We start from the raw sequence: 14,800 nt of genomic DNA, 5'->3' as shown, positions 1-14,800 counted from the left end.
AAATTGTCTCTGGAGATTCTCAGCTATCCAGGTTGTCCCAAAGGTGCTTTTTCATGAAAATATTTCACTTCTCAACGAAGAAGCTTCTTCAGCTCTGACATTCCCTCCCCCCATCCAGTCAGAACTGAAGAAGCTTCTTGGATGAGAAGCAAAACATCTTCAAAGAAAAACAAAGAAAGTCCAGTTGCCTCTTGAAAAAACACCTTTGGGTCAAATCTGGAAAGTTTTGGCCCACCGTCAACCCAAACCCAGTTGGAAGGGGGGCGAGATTGCAGAATAGGGGGGATGACTTAATCGCTTGTGTGTGCGACTCTGTGGTGGGAGAAAATATAATTAGAGCCGGTGTTTGAGAAAAATGCTGTCATTAACATAATAAACTCATGAAGACCTTATTTTTCACAAGGTTATACATGACCTCTAAAAACTGGAGAATGCGGGCATCGATCCCGCTACCTCTCGCATGCTAAGCGAGCGCTCTACCATTTGAGCTAATTCCCCCTCGTAGCGGAAGGGCTAAACTTGCTTAGAAATGCCATTTTAACTGACCGACAGATTTCTAACTCCTCCCCTATCTATGAAAGAAGTCGTTGTTGTCAGGCAGTTCTAGTTTTTCAATTTTATGACGTTATTTGGACTCTTATGTTGTCCAATAGGACAGCACGTTCGTTAGTAAACAGCGCCGTGGGAGGAGACACTTCAGCTCTGCCCCCCGTGACTTGCAATTGGACTGAGCCCTAAAACTATTGGCTGCCATTGGTTTATTTTTAAACGGAATGGGACTTAGTAGTTGGGCGATCTGAAAGTCTTTCAAAGTGACGTACAGTTGTTGCTAAGGCGTGACGGTAGGAAGCCGGAGTCACCCATCCGAATACGCTGATTGGGCTAAATGAAGCCGTGACCCCGGCCTTTATCCCTTTGTTACCCAATAGTAAATCGGTTCCCTTATGATCGACTACGCTCTTGAACCAATAGAAAATAGAACGTTTTGCCGCTGTCCAATAGAAAAAAATCCTGCTGGGCGAAGGCGTGATCTGTGGAGGGTTGATTGACAGGAATGGGGGGACGGAGACAGGAGGGTTCGAAGAAGCCGATATGACCGCCATCTTGAAGAGTCGATGATGGTAGGGAGCCGCAGTTTTCCCGCCTGAGTGCGGCAAGGGGGTTGGCTTGCCTGAGCGGGAGACCTCTTCGCTGAAGTGAGGGCTCCGGGAGTTCATCTGCCTTCGGGTAGGAGTTTGCGGCCTCCCTTCCTTCGTAGGCCCAGGGTAGGGGGGAGCGGGGCGGGGGTGGCGGCGGAGGCGAGGGTGGCTTGCTTCGTTGAAGAAACGCGTCGGCCGCAGGAAACAGCAGGAAGGCGGTCCTGAAGGAACTGGAGCTGGGAGGCCGGCTCAGCCTTTCCATCGCCACTGCTAGCCCTTCGGCGTCCCGGCGTCTTAGAAGCGCTGGGGGCGGAATGCTGCCCTCTGGCTCATAACTTGGAGCGGCAGCGGCCTAGTGGCCCGGTTTGTTTTGCTTCCTGAGTGCAATCGGAGCCCCCCTCCCCTCCCCGGGCCTTTGATTCTGTGTCGCAGCGGGCCTGCGTCCTTTCTCCCTTTACTGTCGGTGCTGGTGGTGGGAATCAGAGAACCCCCCCCCCCCCCGCCGCCGCTGCCTTGTGGGACGATTAGGGTTTCCATAAAGGGCCCCTTCCTCGACAGAATGGGGAGAAGAGCCTCCAACACGCGTCCGTGCATTCCCACGTAATTCTTGTTTTCTTGCCACCCGCAGGCTTCCCCGGCAGCCCTTTGGTTTCCTTTCCCTGGGAATGTAAGGAACGCCATTCGTGTCCTTTTCTCATCGTTAGATGAATGGAAATTAAAACGATCGTTTGAAACATATATATTTTTTCTTCTTAATTGATATATAAACAGGTCTCGGTCACTTCTGGATTCGAGATTTGAGGGTTCAACTGTTCGTAAAAGTAGAGAGTTAGGCTGGGTTTTAGGTAGTGGATACCTGAAGCCAGGGGTTTTGATTTGTGGTGAGAATAGCTTCAAATTCATTTCTGTTAACAAATAAGAATATGTCCGTTCTACATTAGTGAAGAAGGATCGAAAATGTATTATCCCGTGTGAATAAAGCTACCTCCTGGTTAGTCTGTAATTTTTTCCCATTGCCTTTAAAACATTCACCATTGCCTTAACTTGGGCATAAGGGAACATGTTAACTTCAGCTGGTTTTTTTTAATGATAGTGCTCTCAAATCTTTTGAAGTAATCAGTAATTATTTCTAAAGTGGAGGTGTGGGTCTCTTGCTGCAAAATTGAATCTTAATAGTCTGGGATCTTAATAAAATGCTGCACTGTGTTTATGTTAGTGCTGTTTCAGTTCAACAGCGCTAATATTTAAACTGCATAATCATTTTTAGAGGTGTCTGTGAGTTACTGATAATGTTCTATACAACTTTATTTAGTTTCCACCAAATCTGACAGTGTTGGCATTTGGGGGGGGGGGGGGGCTTTCCATCAAGCAATGCATCTAATGGGATTATGAGACCCAAGAAATATGGTTCTCTATCATGGAGCCTGCTCTGCTTAAAAGCTTCTCTCTCTTTCCTGTCCACCAGATTAGGATGGCCCCAATCACATTGACCTTTTGTAAGGCTCTTAAAGTCTTCCTGTTCCTACTGGCATAGGGCCCCAATGCTGAATGATTCCATCTCTAGGAAGTGGGATGTTATTTTGGTCAGTATCTTTGATCACCAATTTATTTGGTCGTTTTGATATGTATTATTTTATGTTTTTTTTATTTAGATCCCTCCTAGAGTCACTGGGAGTTGGGCAGCCATAAATCTGAATAAATAAATGTAGTAGGATAAATATAAATTAAATATTTAATACTTGTAGCTTTATGTCTGCCAGGTAGTTTGGATTGTTACTATCAAATTTGATTGATCATGCTGTAATAGATAATACTGCAGGAGTTTTCAAACTAAAGGACAGGAACAGAGTGCGTCACAGTTGTCTGGAAGTTAGTGATCTTCTCCAAGATGCTAGTACTAGACACAACCATATATAATATCTAGATATGACTGATTTCAACAACTTTTGTAGTTTCAGCACTGACCCCTGCCTAATTTTATCTTTTTCCCTTTTCCAAGATGGCTTTCCCTAGTATGTTTGTCATGTTATATCTTAATACACAACCCACTGCAAACTTTGCATTGATATCTTATAACACAATGCCAGCATGTTCTACTGCAGATCTTTCTGAAGTTTATTCCTTGTGTGCTGGACTCCCTACTTAGACTTTTTCAGGGTATGAAGGTAGTTCTCTGTGTTGTGGATGTTATTTGCTTCTCAACTGAGGGATACATCCCCTCATTCAGGTACCTGTCAAATGGGATGCTTATTTCATTATTTATGCATCTGTTATGGGTGAGGTTATCACATAAATTCATTTTCCCATGAGGCCCTCATATAAATTCTGTTAGTTTAGGGGATCATGGCATCACAAAGTTTGAGAATGTCAATTTGCTAAATAATATGAGTTGTAACTAAGAAGTATAAACAACTCTAGATATGTGGTAAATTTTAGACTGGATTACTTCCACTCCCAGACTTTAATATGTAATTTTGTATATGCATCCAGCAATATTAGTGTCAGGAAGAATTTGTTTAATTGTTTTTTACTTTTTTAATACCATGTGATGTGCTTAGTTAGTATGAACCATCGATATTTTAAAACCATTGATCCTTTCCTCCTGGCATCTCAAACTTGATTTGTGAAAGTATTAGTCTTCTAGGTTTGAATTCTTAAGTTTTGTTTTATACATGTGCTATCTGTGATTCTTGCACCTCTCAATTCTGTAAGTAGAATTTAAATTTTTATATTGGCTAGAGTGTCTTTACTATTCTGTGTACTACTACCACATTGAAAAGATATCATTGCTTTCAAGTCAAGCTCAAGTGCTGTTGTCTTAAAGACATGACCTTGGAAGTTTTGTGGCAACAGTACATAAGTAATTTACAGTTGCCTTTTGTGTGAAGTTCCTGTAAATAGGTTAGATCCCGCTTATTTTTTGAGACTAATTGAATTTAGATATCTATATTGCCATTCAGCTTAACTAACTTTAAAATTCTTTTGTCTTTGTGACTTTTTTCAGTTGCTTTGAGAATTCATTTGATTTGTCTTTTTTTTAAAAAAAAACAACAACCTCAAAGCTATTTTTACTGACCTATTTATTGGAAATGGAATATTTTTATTGCTGAGATCTACTGTATGTAGGATGCAAAACATCCAGTAATGAAATTATTTTCTGTGAATCATACAAGATAGGGATTGAGATTGTGATTTTTTTTAAAATTTACAGCTAAGGTTATAATCACAATTAAATTGCTTCCATATTGTTGTTTTAAAAACAATGTAAACTTGCCCATGGATCACCAGCTCAAGTGGAGGGAGTTCTACCTTAAGGTTGTAATCATATATACCTGATAACCTGAAAAGAAGGGCCACTGGATTCAAAAAAACTTTTGCTTAGAAATGCAGAGGGGTGAGGACATTTGCCTGGTATTCTTTTTTTCTGAAAGTTACTTGAAATAAAAGGCAGAAGTGTTCTTAAATTTAATGCACATTCTAGCAAGTTATGGTGTTTCTCTAATTGCACAAGTGTGAAAAAAAGATCATAGATGTCTTTATTTGCCAAAATTAGTTGGGCAATAAACTAGTCCTACTCTATGGTAATGTCTCTAAAAAATAGTAATTAGTGATCTAAGCTTTTCTGCTAAATGATACTGGACACTAGAAATCCATGATCAAAATGTTTTTATGCAATATTTTTTCTGAGAAAATATTCTTAATTCAGAATCATCATCTTTGACAGAAGACACTAAATTAAATGAGGCTGCAGTGTTTGAGATAATACTTTTTTGTTTAAAAAGAGCCCCCCCCCTCCCAAAGTTACTTATCATGCTGCTAGTGGAATTGTAGAGATGAACACATGCTTTTTCTTGATAGGACACACTATAGTATTTGCAATTTGATAAATACATGGGAGAAATGTTCAATTCTTTATGCTTTTTTGATAAAATTCTAGCGTAACTGTAAATTCTTTTTAAAATGTTGACAAGAAAGACAGCCTGATAAGATCTAAAATTCATAATTTAGCTTTGTTCTCGATTTTTTATAAAGTTTAAATTATTAAAATGATACTATGATTTTTCAAGTTCAAAATAGGATCTGAGATAAATAATAGTTTTAGTGGTCATTTAGATATTTAACAGCATTTTTAGGTGAAAAAGTTGATATAAATTAATTCAGCTTTAGTCAGATGAATTATTGTCTCAGTTTAGATGGAAAACTTCAGCCTAGGCAAACATAATTAGTAGACATGCAGTAATGTAATATGTAGATAAAACTTCAATATTTTTAGAAATTGCTTAGGTAAAAAAAAATAAGCAGAAGGGACTATATTCGTTTTTTTGTTCTTCCTCTTGAGCAGAATGCTGCCCAAAATACATAAATGGGAATACGTGAAATAAAATTATTTATAAAAAATGTTCCATCTTTGTATCTAGTACTATCTTTTTATGGTTATAAAGTAGATTTTGGAAGAATATGATAGAATGTGCTGGATGATGAGGAAAAAATCTGGAAGTTTTTTATAAGTTTAGGTTATTGATCTAATTTATATATGGTGCTAAACTATAATGGATAAAAAGTGCTCATCATGGTGAGTCAAGAGGACATAAATTATAGTTTATGTGTGAATGCAGCCATTGTGAAATAGAAATAATAATGTGTGAGAGAAAAGCCGGTTGCTTTTGATTATTCCTCCTTAAATACCTGTGTTTCCCTAAAAATAAGAACCTGTCTTATTTATTTTTTTGCCACCAAAACGGCACCAGGTCTTATTTTCAAGGTGTGTGTCGTCCACTGACTCACCTCACTTGCATGCATCACCCCTCTTTTTCGCTATCAGAGGCCTTCAGGAACTTCTTCATCCAGCAAGGCTTTCCTGAAGGCCTCTGCAGTCGATCTGGAGCTCTGCTATTGGCTACAGAGGCCTTCGGGAAAGCCAGCTGCAGCAGAAGAAATGGGCTGAGAAGTGCGAGACGTGGCTGCAACTATCTGAAGGTAAGTAATAGGGCAGCTCCACACACACCATCCCCACCCTAGCTTAATTTTTACCTGTGCACCCTGGATTGGGTGGGGTCTTAATTAGGTCTTAGTTTGGGGGGGGGTTATATTGGGTTCACGTGTAAAAATCAAACTAGAACTTACTTTCTGGGTAGGTCATATTTTCAGGGAAACATGCTACAAAATTTATTTCTCTATAACTGTAATATATTTGCATTTTTAATTTTTTTGTTGCAGGGTGAATATAGAAGTTTGTTCTTGAGTTTAATGAATTTTATATACATACAGTTCTCAGGGTGCAACCATTGTTTAGTGTCTGTTCAAAGTTACCAGTGTATGAAATCAATGGTACGTAGCCATTGAAGGATTTCTATAATCACGTGATCATAATTTCCAACATTCCTTGCCACAAACACTGTCAGTGGGAAAGCTGGCAGCAAGTCAGAAATCACAGTCACATGAGATCTTTGCTTAATGACTCATGCTGGAATTGCCATTGCTAAGCAATATGATCATATGACTTTATGCTTAGCAACGGTAATTCCAGCCCCAGTTGCCATTGTAATTTGAGGACTAAAATTGATGCGCTCGTTCAGTTTGTTTTTGTTAATATATACTAACAGTGTAAACTGAGAAATACAGTTAGTAATATATTAACACAGAGTGTAGAATGTTTAAAAAATAGAATCTCTTCTCAAAATGTATGTGAAGGTCATTTGAAATAAAATAAACAATATTCAAAAGGAAGCTAGCATGGGCCTAAAAGGCAGGGTCTGATAATTTAAGAAACTTCAGTGCCTTAATGCATTAATTAATATGCATTGAAGCCAGTCTATTTTGAACACTAGTTGTTTTAAAGGAGAACATGAATAAGATGAATTATTACATAATTTCAAAGTCTATGCAGCAAATGCTATAAGTATTTAAGAACATTTTTTGGATTGGTTGCAAAATGTAAAATCATATCAGATTAATCCATAATAATCTATTTAAGATCAATACAGGCTTAGTCCAAAATATATGATAAAACATTTGCTGAGAAAAGACTACATGGGATGATCTAGGTATATTTATTGAGTTCCACAGAAAAATATATATGAAAAAAACCCAAATTATTAAAAAGAGCTTATTAACTAATAGTGAATGGATTCCTATCAAATAAGCTGAAACCAATTGAATCACATTATGGTATAGCATGTTGTATAAGCCTAATCTAAAAATGATTTTTCTTCTTTTTAAAGGTGTTAAGTTTCACAGTCCCCAGTCTGTAGGCTTGTGTTTATTCTCTTTAATAATTCTGAGCAGTTTCACAAAGGAGGAGGGAGTGCTAATCATTGTACTTCAGTAACATTTTTGGTTAAATTGTCATGTCCTATGCCAGGGATGGTGAACCTTTTTTGCCTTGGGTGCCAAAAGCATGTGTGCACACGCTATCACATGCGCTCGTGTGCCAGCCCCCATAATTTAATTCCCCCTGCACCATGCCCCCTGCACATGTGTGTGTGACACACACCACAAGCATGGCTTTCTTGGAGCCAGAGGAGGGGGAAAATGCCTCCCCCAGAGGTCCTCTGGAGGCGGGAAACAGCCTGTTTTCCAACCGTAGGTCCGTTTTCAAGAAACTTAAGACTTAAATCAGTTGTTCTAGGTTGCAGGGTAGAAAACAGTAAACACATAAACTAACTCAATGGAACACTTAAAAAGAATAGTGAAAAACCTATCCCTGGTGTATAGTCCATTGCAGATACCTTCACGTGCCCCATTTTCAGCCTCCATGCATCCGGTTTTCGGTCCATTCCAGGCACCGCCTATCACCACCAGAGGCCGAAAATGGGGCACACATAGGTGTTGATTGGCGGCAGCAATCCCCACAGCCTTGAACAGCTGATCATCGGAATTCCAGGAGACCTATCCAACCACCAATCATCTGTTCATGCTAAATCAGGCTGTGCTGACGCTGACCTTGCTGTTTGCTGCAAGGAGGCAGATTGCTGGGAAGCATATATTTTTTTCTTGTTTTCGTCCCCCAAAGCTCGGTTTGTCTTATAGTCCAGAGCATCTTATAGTCCAGAGCATCTTATAGTCCGAAAAATACGGTATATTGGTTATTCCCAATAATACTACATTTCTGTAATGATGGAGAATATTTTGTGCCCTTCTCAAGATGTAATTGAGCCTTTGAAGTATCTTCCTTAAAAAGAGTCATAGTCATGTTTGCCATATTTTTTGTGTATGTTGGCAACCGCAAAATGTTTTGACAAAACTGAATCTTAGAGTTAGCAGAATTAGGCTTTTGTTACACATTCTTCTTTGAAATGCTTTCCAAGTTATTTTTATTCAGATTATCACTGCTATTTATGGCACTGAATAATATTTGAGTGTTCAATTTTTTGTACGTTCCTCAGATTCTTCCAAAGTAATTAAAAAGTAAACCTATAACGTTTTATTCAGTTAGAAGTGTTATAGCAATATAAACTTTAGCAGTTTACTCATTTAGAAGTATTGTGCAAACCTTTTTCATTAAAACCCATGTACTATCACATCAATGAGTGTGAAGTCATTCTCTTGAATGAGAGGTTTTTTTGTTTTTTGTTTGCTGGAAATGGACAAAAAAGTGGCTAATTATGCTCATGTAACTGCAAGACACCGAAGAAAGCTATAAAGGCAAGCTGAATGCCTAGCCAAAATGTGGCCACATGACTGAGGATGTGTGGCATGACATTGTACAGAGGGCATGCATCCTTAACATGCTGTAAACTACCTGTTCTTAACATTGTTAAACAATCAGTCATAAGTTGAGGACTACTTGTATTGTGATTTGTAATAGTGTTGCTAGAATAGTCACGATAGAAATTGCATCTGAACCTATTAAGGGTTTGGTCTTTGCGTCTGTTATATGATCCATTATGAAATGTTTACTAATTTTAAATCACACTGAAGCCTATTTCTAAAAGCCAAAAGTTTATTATCTGCAATGGACTATATACCAGGGATAGGTTTTTCACTGTTCTTTTTAAATTTTCCATCCAGTTAAAGTTTGTGTTTACTATTTTCTACCTTCATCATTTACAGTGGCTTGACCCCAAATTATTAGCACAGTTATTTATCGATGTTATTTCCAATCCAAAATAATTTAGCCACCAATAAATTTATTAGCCATTACAGTATATTGCTACTAAAATCTTTGTTTTAATCAATAGTTATAATGAAAAAAGTGTGGTCTAACCAGAAAGCTTTTCTTTTCATTTTAAAAGGTAATTACAATCTGGCATGCTTTAATATTTACAGTTATCTATTTATATAATTATGTTAAATGAATGTGATATGTGTGTGTGTGTGTATAAATAAATAAAACAGCCAACATCTTAAGAAACCCCAAAGACAAGATCCAGCTAGAAAACCAAGGAGTCTATGAAATAACCATGCAAAATCTGCCCAGCCACATATATTGGACAAACTAATAGGAGAATAAATGCACGCATCGCAGAACACAAGAATGCAGTCAGAAAAGAAGAAAAAACTTCCTCCCTTTTCCAGCACCTTAAAGCAACAGGACATGAAATTGATTTTGAAGGAACCAAATTACTCTCCCAAACTGAACATTTCAACAAGAGAATAATTATGAAAGCTATCGAAATAGAGAAACACTCCCACAAAATGAATAAACAAGATGATACCTCCCGCCTACCAGACATCTGGAAACTAGCCCTAGTCAATAAATGACTCCCAGCCACAAAAACCGACACAGGACCCAGAACAACACAGGACACCATCACCAATCACCCTCACCAAATATCAATTCCATCAACCAATCAAAATGTGACAACACAGCCAACCAATCCGTTTAAAGCAACAAAGCCAACATTCCACACACCCCACCTATATTTATAGAAAAACGGCAGCTCTGATCACGCTTTGCTCGCACAAGTACGAAGCCAGAGGCACCAGCCTGAAGATGACGAGTGTGACCTTGTCGAAACGTCGCCAAGATACTGTCAATCTTACATGGGAAAAGACCCGAATACGCCAAGACCTGCACATATATACATATACATATACATACATACATACATACATACATACATACATACATATATCACACATCAAAATTAAAACCATGCTTCCAAAGTTTTTCATAAATGTATTTAATCACTTTATTTTATATGTTGCATTGAAAGGACACTTTCACTATCAGATTTGCAGCCTACATCAGATCAAATTGAAGCAGCATTAGTAAAATATGTTATTGGTCATTCACTGAAGCGGCATTAGTAAATATGTTAATGTTCTAAACCAAACAAGTCTGAGAATTGCAAATTTTAGTTTTGTAAAAGTGTGTTGAAGATTTAGATATCTTTTTAGAACAACATTTCCCAGTTCTTTGGCAAATAGCTATGGAAACCGATCTGTTTTGAATGTCTTGCATATTAAAATCATGTTATTTCTCAAAAATTCAGAATGAAATATATTGATAATCCAATAATACATATTCTGTATTATTCACATTGACATGTAGTTCACTGTCATTGTTTACTCATTAACTTTTTTAACCTTCCTAGACTATTCATCTCTGAAATAGCTGTGTTTCAGTCCACAGCTAGAACAAGCACCCATTTCATTCCAAAAACAGACCAAAACATCAGAAAATTTCCATGCACAGAAAGTATTGCATATCTCTAGCTGAGTAGAATATACAAGTTGTGTGTATATCTGATAATCATTATATTTGCTAAATGTTTTTAAACTTGAACTTTATAGACATGTTACATGTAACTAAGCGCTAACAAAATAAAACAAATCTAATTTACCTTTTATCTATTTCATAATAGATAAAATATATAATCTTTATAGAACTACCATGTTAGATTTTCTTCCTTAAAAACACAAACCTTTTGGTGTTTATACATACTCTATATTTGAAAAATAATGAGAATATGAGAAAGCCTTTGGATGAAACTCTAGATCATTATGCTGTTCTCATTGTGTCTAAGAAGATATTTAAGAAAGTTACAAGTAGGTCACAAGTACAATAGCAGTCATATAGCCTTCAGTAAGGGCTATAATTTGAAGTTGCTGTTGCTACTAACCATCAATAATTCTGATTTTCATCAACTTATCAAATCCACTTACCAAGGTGCTCTCCTTTGGTGGAATGATCTTTTAATAAATTCCTTTTTTTACAATATGCACTGTATGTTATTTATGTCATGAATGTCCCATTTCAGTTTCATTGATAATCTTAGATTTCAATATTATGAACACAGATTTTTTTTAAATCTTCACTCAGAATATTTCTATCACATCCTATTAATTTTTGTACTAAAAACTCAAAATATTTACCATTCATGAATGAGCTGCTTCACCCCCTAATAATTAGGATTTTATAATCTATAAATTGATTGAATGTTTCATTGCATGCCATCAAGTAGATATCAACTCTAAGCAACCACATACATTTTCTGTCCCTAAGCTGGTTCTTCAGTTATTCCAATGATAGCTAATGACTACTTTAATTGAACCTGTCCATCTTGCTCCCGGTCTCTTCTTTTTCCTTCACCTTTTCCAACATTAGAGCCATTTCCAGAGAGCTAGATCCTCACATAGCATGTCTAAAATAGGACAACTGGTAATTTAAGCCTCAAGCAAGAACTCTGGGTTGTTTTGTTCAGTGATCCATTTGTTTTCTTGGCTATCCAACACAAAGTTCAAAAGTGTCAGTACTCTTCCTACCTTATTTTTTCAGAGTCTAACTTTCACTTCTGTAGAATGTCACAGGTTTGCACAATTCTGATCTTTGCACGCATTTCCGGATCTAGCTCTCTGGAGCTAGTCTATTTCATTATATTCTGCCTGCACTATGGGTTCATGATCTAAGTTTCTCATGAGGACAAAATATATATTCTGAGATTCCCATTTTTCTGAACACTTTTCTCATGTATGACATAATTGAAAAACAATAAAAAAAGACTGTGATTCATTGATTATACAAAGGTCATTGAAGGCTTTATATAATTGGTGAAGTACAGATTGATTTCTTATTAATAATCTTGATTTTCTCAGTTACCTAGTGTGCATCAGTAAAAATGTCTCATCTCCCCCCTCGATTGGTATTTTTCAAATTTCATGGGAAAAAAGCACATGTAAAAAGAAAATAAAACAGGCTGCTATATATTTTTATAAATATATAACATGTGGCCATTGATAGTCTATATATTTATCTTTTTGGTTTCTAATAGAATTGGCTAATTAAATTTTACATTGATGTAATTAAATTGTTTTTGTTTTGTTTTTGTAGGAAGAAACCTGCGGCATCTTAACCTAATTCAGTCTCTAATCTGCTAATACTGTAGACTGAAAGATTTTGCTGTTGCCAGGATACCTTGTAATGGGCAAAGAGCTAAGAAGACTAGATTTTTTTTTCCTTTATAAACTTTTCTTTTAACAGGTAAGAAATTTTGCATATTTTTGCCTCTGGAGGGTTATGTAAAAATATATATGTCTGATTTTCAAAGTATTGGCTAAACCCTTTATGTTCCAGAAATTTGATTGACTTAAATGCTCTTTTTCTTTCAGTATTTTTTCATTAACTTATAAAGGTTTACCCCCCCCAACCCCCTTGGTAGTTTTTTATTTAAAGATTTTAGTTACGTACAGGTGAAACTCAAAAAATTAGAATATCGTGCAAAAGTTCATTTATTTCAGTAATGCAACTTAAAAGGTGAAACTAATATATGAGATAGACTCATTACATGCAAAGCAAGATAGTTCAAGCCGTGATTTGTCATAATTGTGATGATGGCTTACAGCTCATGAAAACCCCAAATCCACAATCTCAGAAAATTATAATATTGTGAAAAGGTGCAATATTCTAGGCTCAAAGTGTCCCACTCTAATTAGCTAATTAAGCCATAACACCTGCAAAGGGATCCTGAGCCTTTAAATGGTCTCTCAGTTTGGTTCAGTAGGAATTACAATCATGGGAAAGACTGCTGATCTGACAGTTGTGCAGAAAACCATCATTGACACCATCCAGAAGGAGGGAAATTCTCAAAAGGTAATTGCAAAAGAAGTTGGATGTTCCCAAGGTGCTGTATCAAAGCACATTAATAGAAAGTTATGTGGAAGGGAAAAGTGTGGAAGAAAAAAGTGCACAAGCATCAGGGATGACCGCAGCCTGGAGAGGATTGTCAGGAAAAGGCCACTCAAAAGTGCTGGGGACTTTCACAAGGATTCAAGAGTCACCACACACAGACAGATCCTGGACATGGGCTTCAAATGTCGTATTCCTCTTGTCAAGCTGCTCCCGAACAACAAATGTCAGAAGCATCTTACCTGGGCTAAAGAAAAACAGACCTGGTCTGTTGCTCATTGGTCCAAAGTCTTCCTTTCTGATGAGAGCAACTTTTGCATCTCATTTGGAAACCAAGGACCCAGAGTATGGAGGAAGACTGGAGAGACACACACTGCAAGATGCTTGAAGTCCAGTGTGAAGTTTCCACAGTCTGTGTTGATTTGTGGAGCTATGTCATCTGCTGGTGTTCGTTCACTGTGCTTCATTAAGTCCAGGGTCAACGCAGCCGTCTACCAGGAGATTTTGGAGCACTTCATGCTTCCTTCCGCAGACGAGCTTTATGGGGATGCTGACTTAATTTTCCAGCAGGACCTGGCACCTGCCCAGACTGCCAAAAGCACCAAAACCTGGTTCAATGACCGTGAGATTACTGTGCTTCATTGGCCAGCAAACTCACCTGACCTGAACCCCATAGAGAATCTATGGGGCATTGCCAAGAGAAAGGTGAGAGACATGAGTCCGAACAATGCAGAAGAGCTGAAGGCCACTATTGAAGCATCCTGGTCTTACATAACACCTCAGCAGTGCCACAGGCTGATAACTTTCATGCCACGCCGCATTGAGGCATCATTGCTGCAAAAGGTGCCCAAACCAAGTACTGAGTACATATGTATGCTTATACTTTTCAGAGGTCCGATATTGTTCTATGTGCAATCCTTGTTTTATTGATTGCATGTAATATTCTAATTTTCTGAGATTGTGGATTTGGGGTTTTCATGAGCTGTAAGCCATAATCATCACAATTATGACAAATCACGGCTTGAACTATCTTGCTTTGCATGTAATGAGTCTATCTCATATATTAGTTTCACCTTTTAAGTTGCATTGAACTGAAATAAATGAACTTTTGCACGATATTCTAATTTTTCGAGTTTCACCTGTATACAAATCTCTACACAAATCTGCCTGTATTGCTAATAATTGAAATTCACGTGCAGATTAACTTTACATTTATTTAAGAAGCTGGATTTAAGTTGCAGTCTTATTGGTTTGGTCCAGAAATAGTGTATTCTCTGATATGGCCGCTACAGTTAAAGAATATTCATGGAACAGAAAAACGTTTTTTCAAAACAAAACCAACTTATACTGAATACTCCATTTGAATGTTTTGAATGGGTTAGATCAGTGATGGCAACCCTTTTTCTTATGGCATTCCAAAATTGTTTTTGCGCGCTATGGCGTGGGCACGCATGCCCCCGCCAATTCAATCCTCTCCACCCACCTGTGCATGCAACCCCTCACCCCAGGCTCCGGAGGCTTTCCTGAAGCCTGGGGAGGGCGAAAAACAGTCCCAATGGGTCTCTGGAAGGCCAGGGGAGGCCATTTTCGC

General features: G+C 37.6%; 1 protein-coding gene and 1 non-coding gene across 11 annotated transcripts in view; one reads left to right on the top strand and one right to left on the bottom strand.

The window, feature by feature from the left end:
• Positions 1 to 425: 425 nt before the first annotated feature.
• TRNAA-AGC (transfer RNA alanine (anticodon AGC)) lies at positions 426 to 498 on the bottom strand. Its single transcript has one exon. It is a non-coding gene; the product is annotated as a tRNA-Ala (tRNA).
• A 553-nt stretch (positions 499 to 1,051) lies between these two features.
• The window catches only part of PPP6R3 (protein phosphatase 6 regulatory subunit 3), a 60,444-nt gene continuing 46,695 nt past the window's right edge, over positions 1,052 to 14,800 (top strand). For 9 of the 10 annotated variants that reach the window (XM_014054435.2, XM_014054440.2, XM_014054439.2 and 6 more), the window contains exons 1-2: positions 1,052 to 1,227; positions 12,415 to 12,564. The gene's annotated coding sequence lies outside the window, so the exon portion shown is untranslated. The remainder of the gene's footprint in view (positions 1,228 to 12,414; positions 12,565 to 14,800) is intronic. The other variant, XM_087715915.1, reaches the window with a different exon arrangement.

Source organism: Thamnophis sirtalis, unplaced genomic scaffold (genome assembly GCF_051295495.1).
Source record: "Thamnophis sirtalis isolate CommonGarterSnake01/CBP01778 unplaced genomic scaffold, rThaSir2_p1.2 scaffold_1, whole genome shotgun sequence".
NCBI classification, from domain to species: domain Eukaryota; kingdom Metazoa; phylum Chordata; class Lepidosauria; order Squamata; family Natricidae; genus Thamnophis; species Thamnophis sirtalis.
The sequence above is the reverse complement of the archived record's forward strand: the minus strand, read 5'-3'. Positions and strand labels throughout refer to the sequence as shown.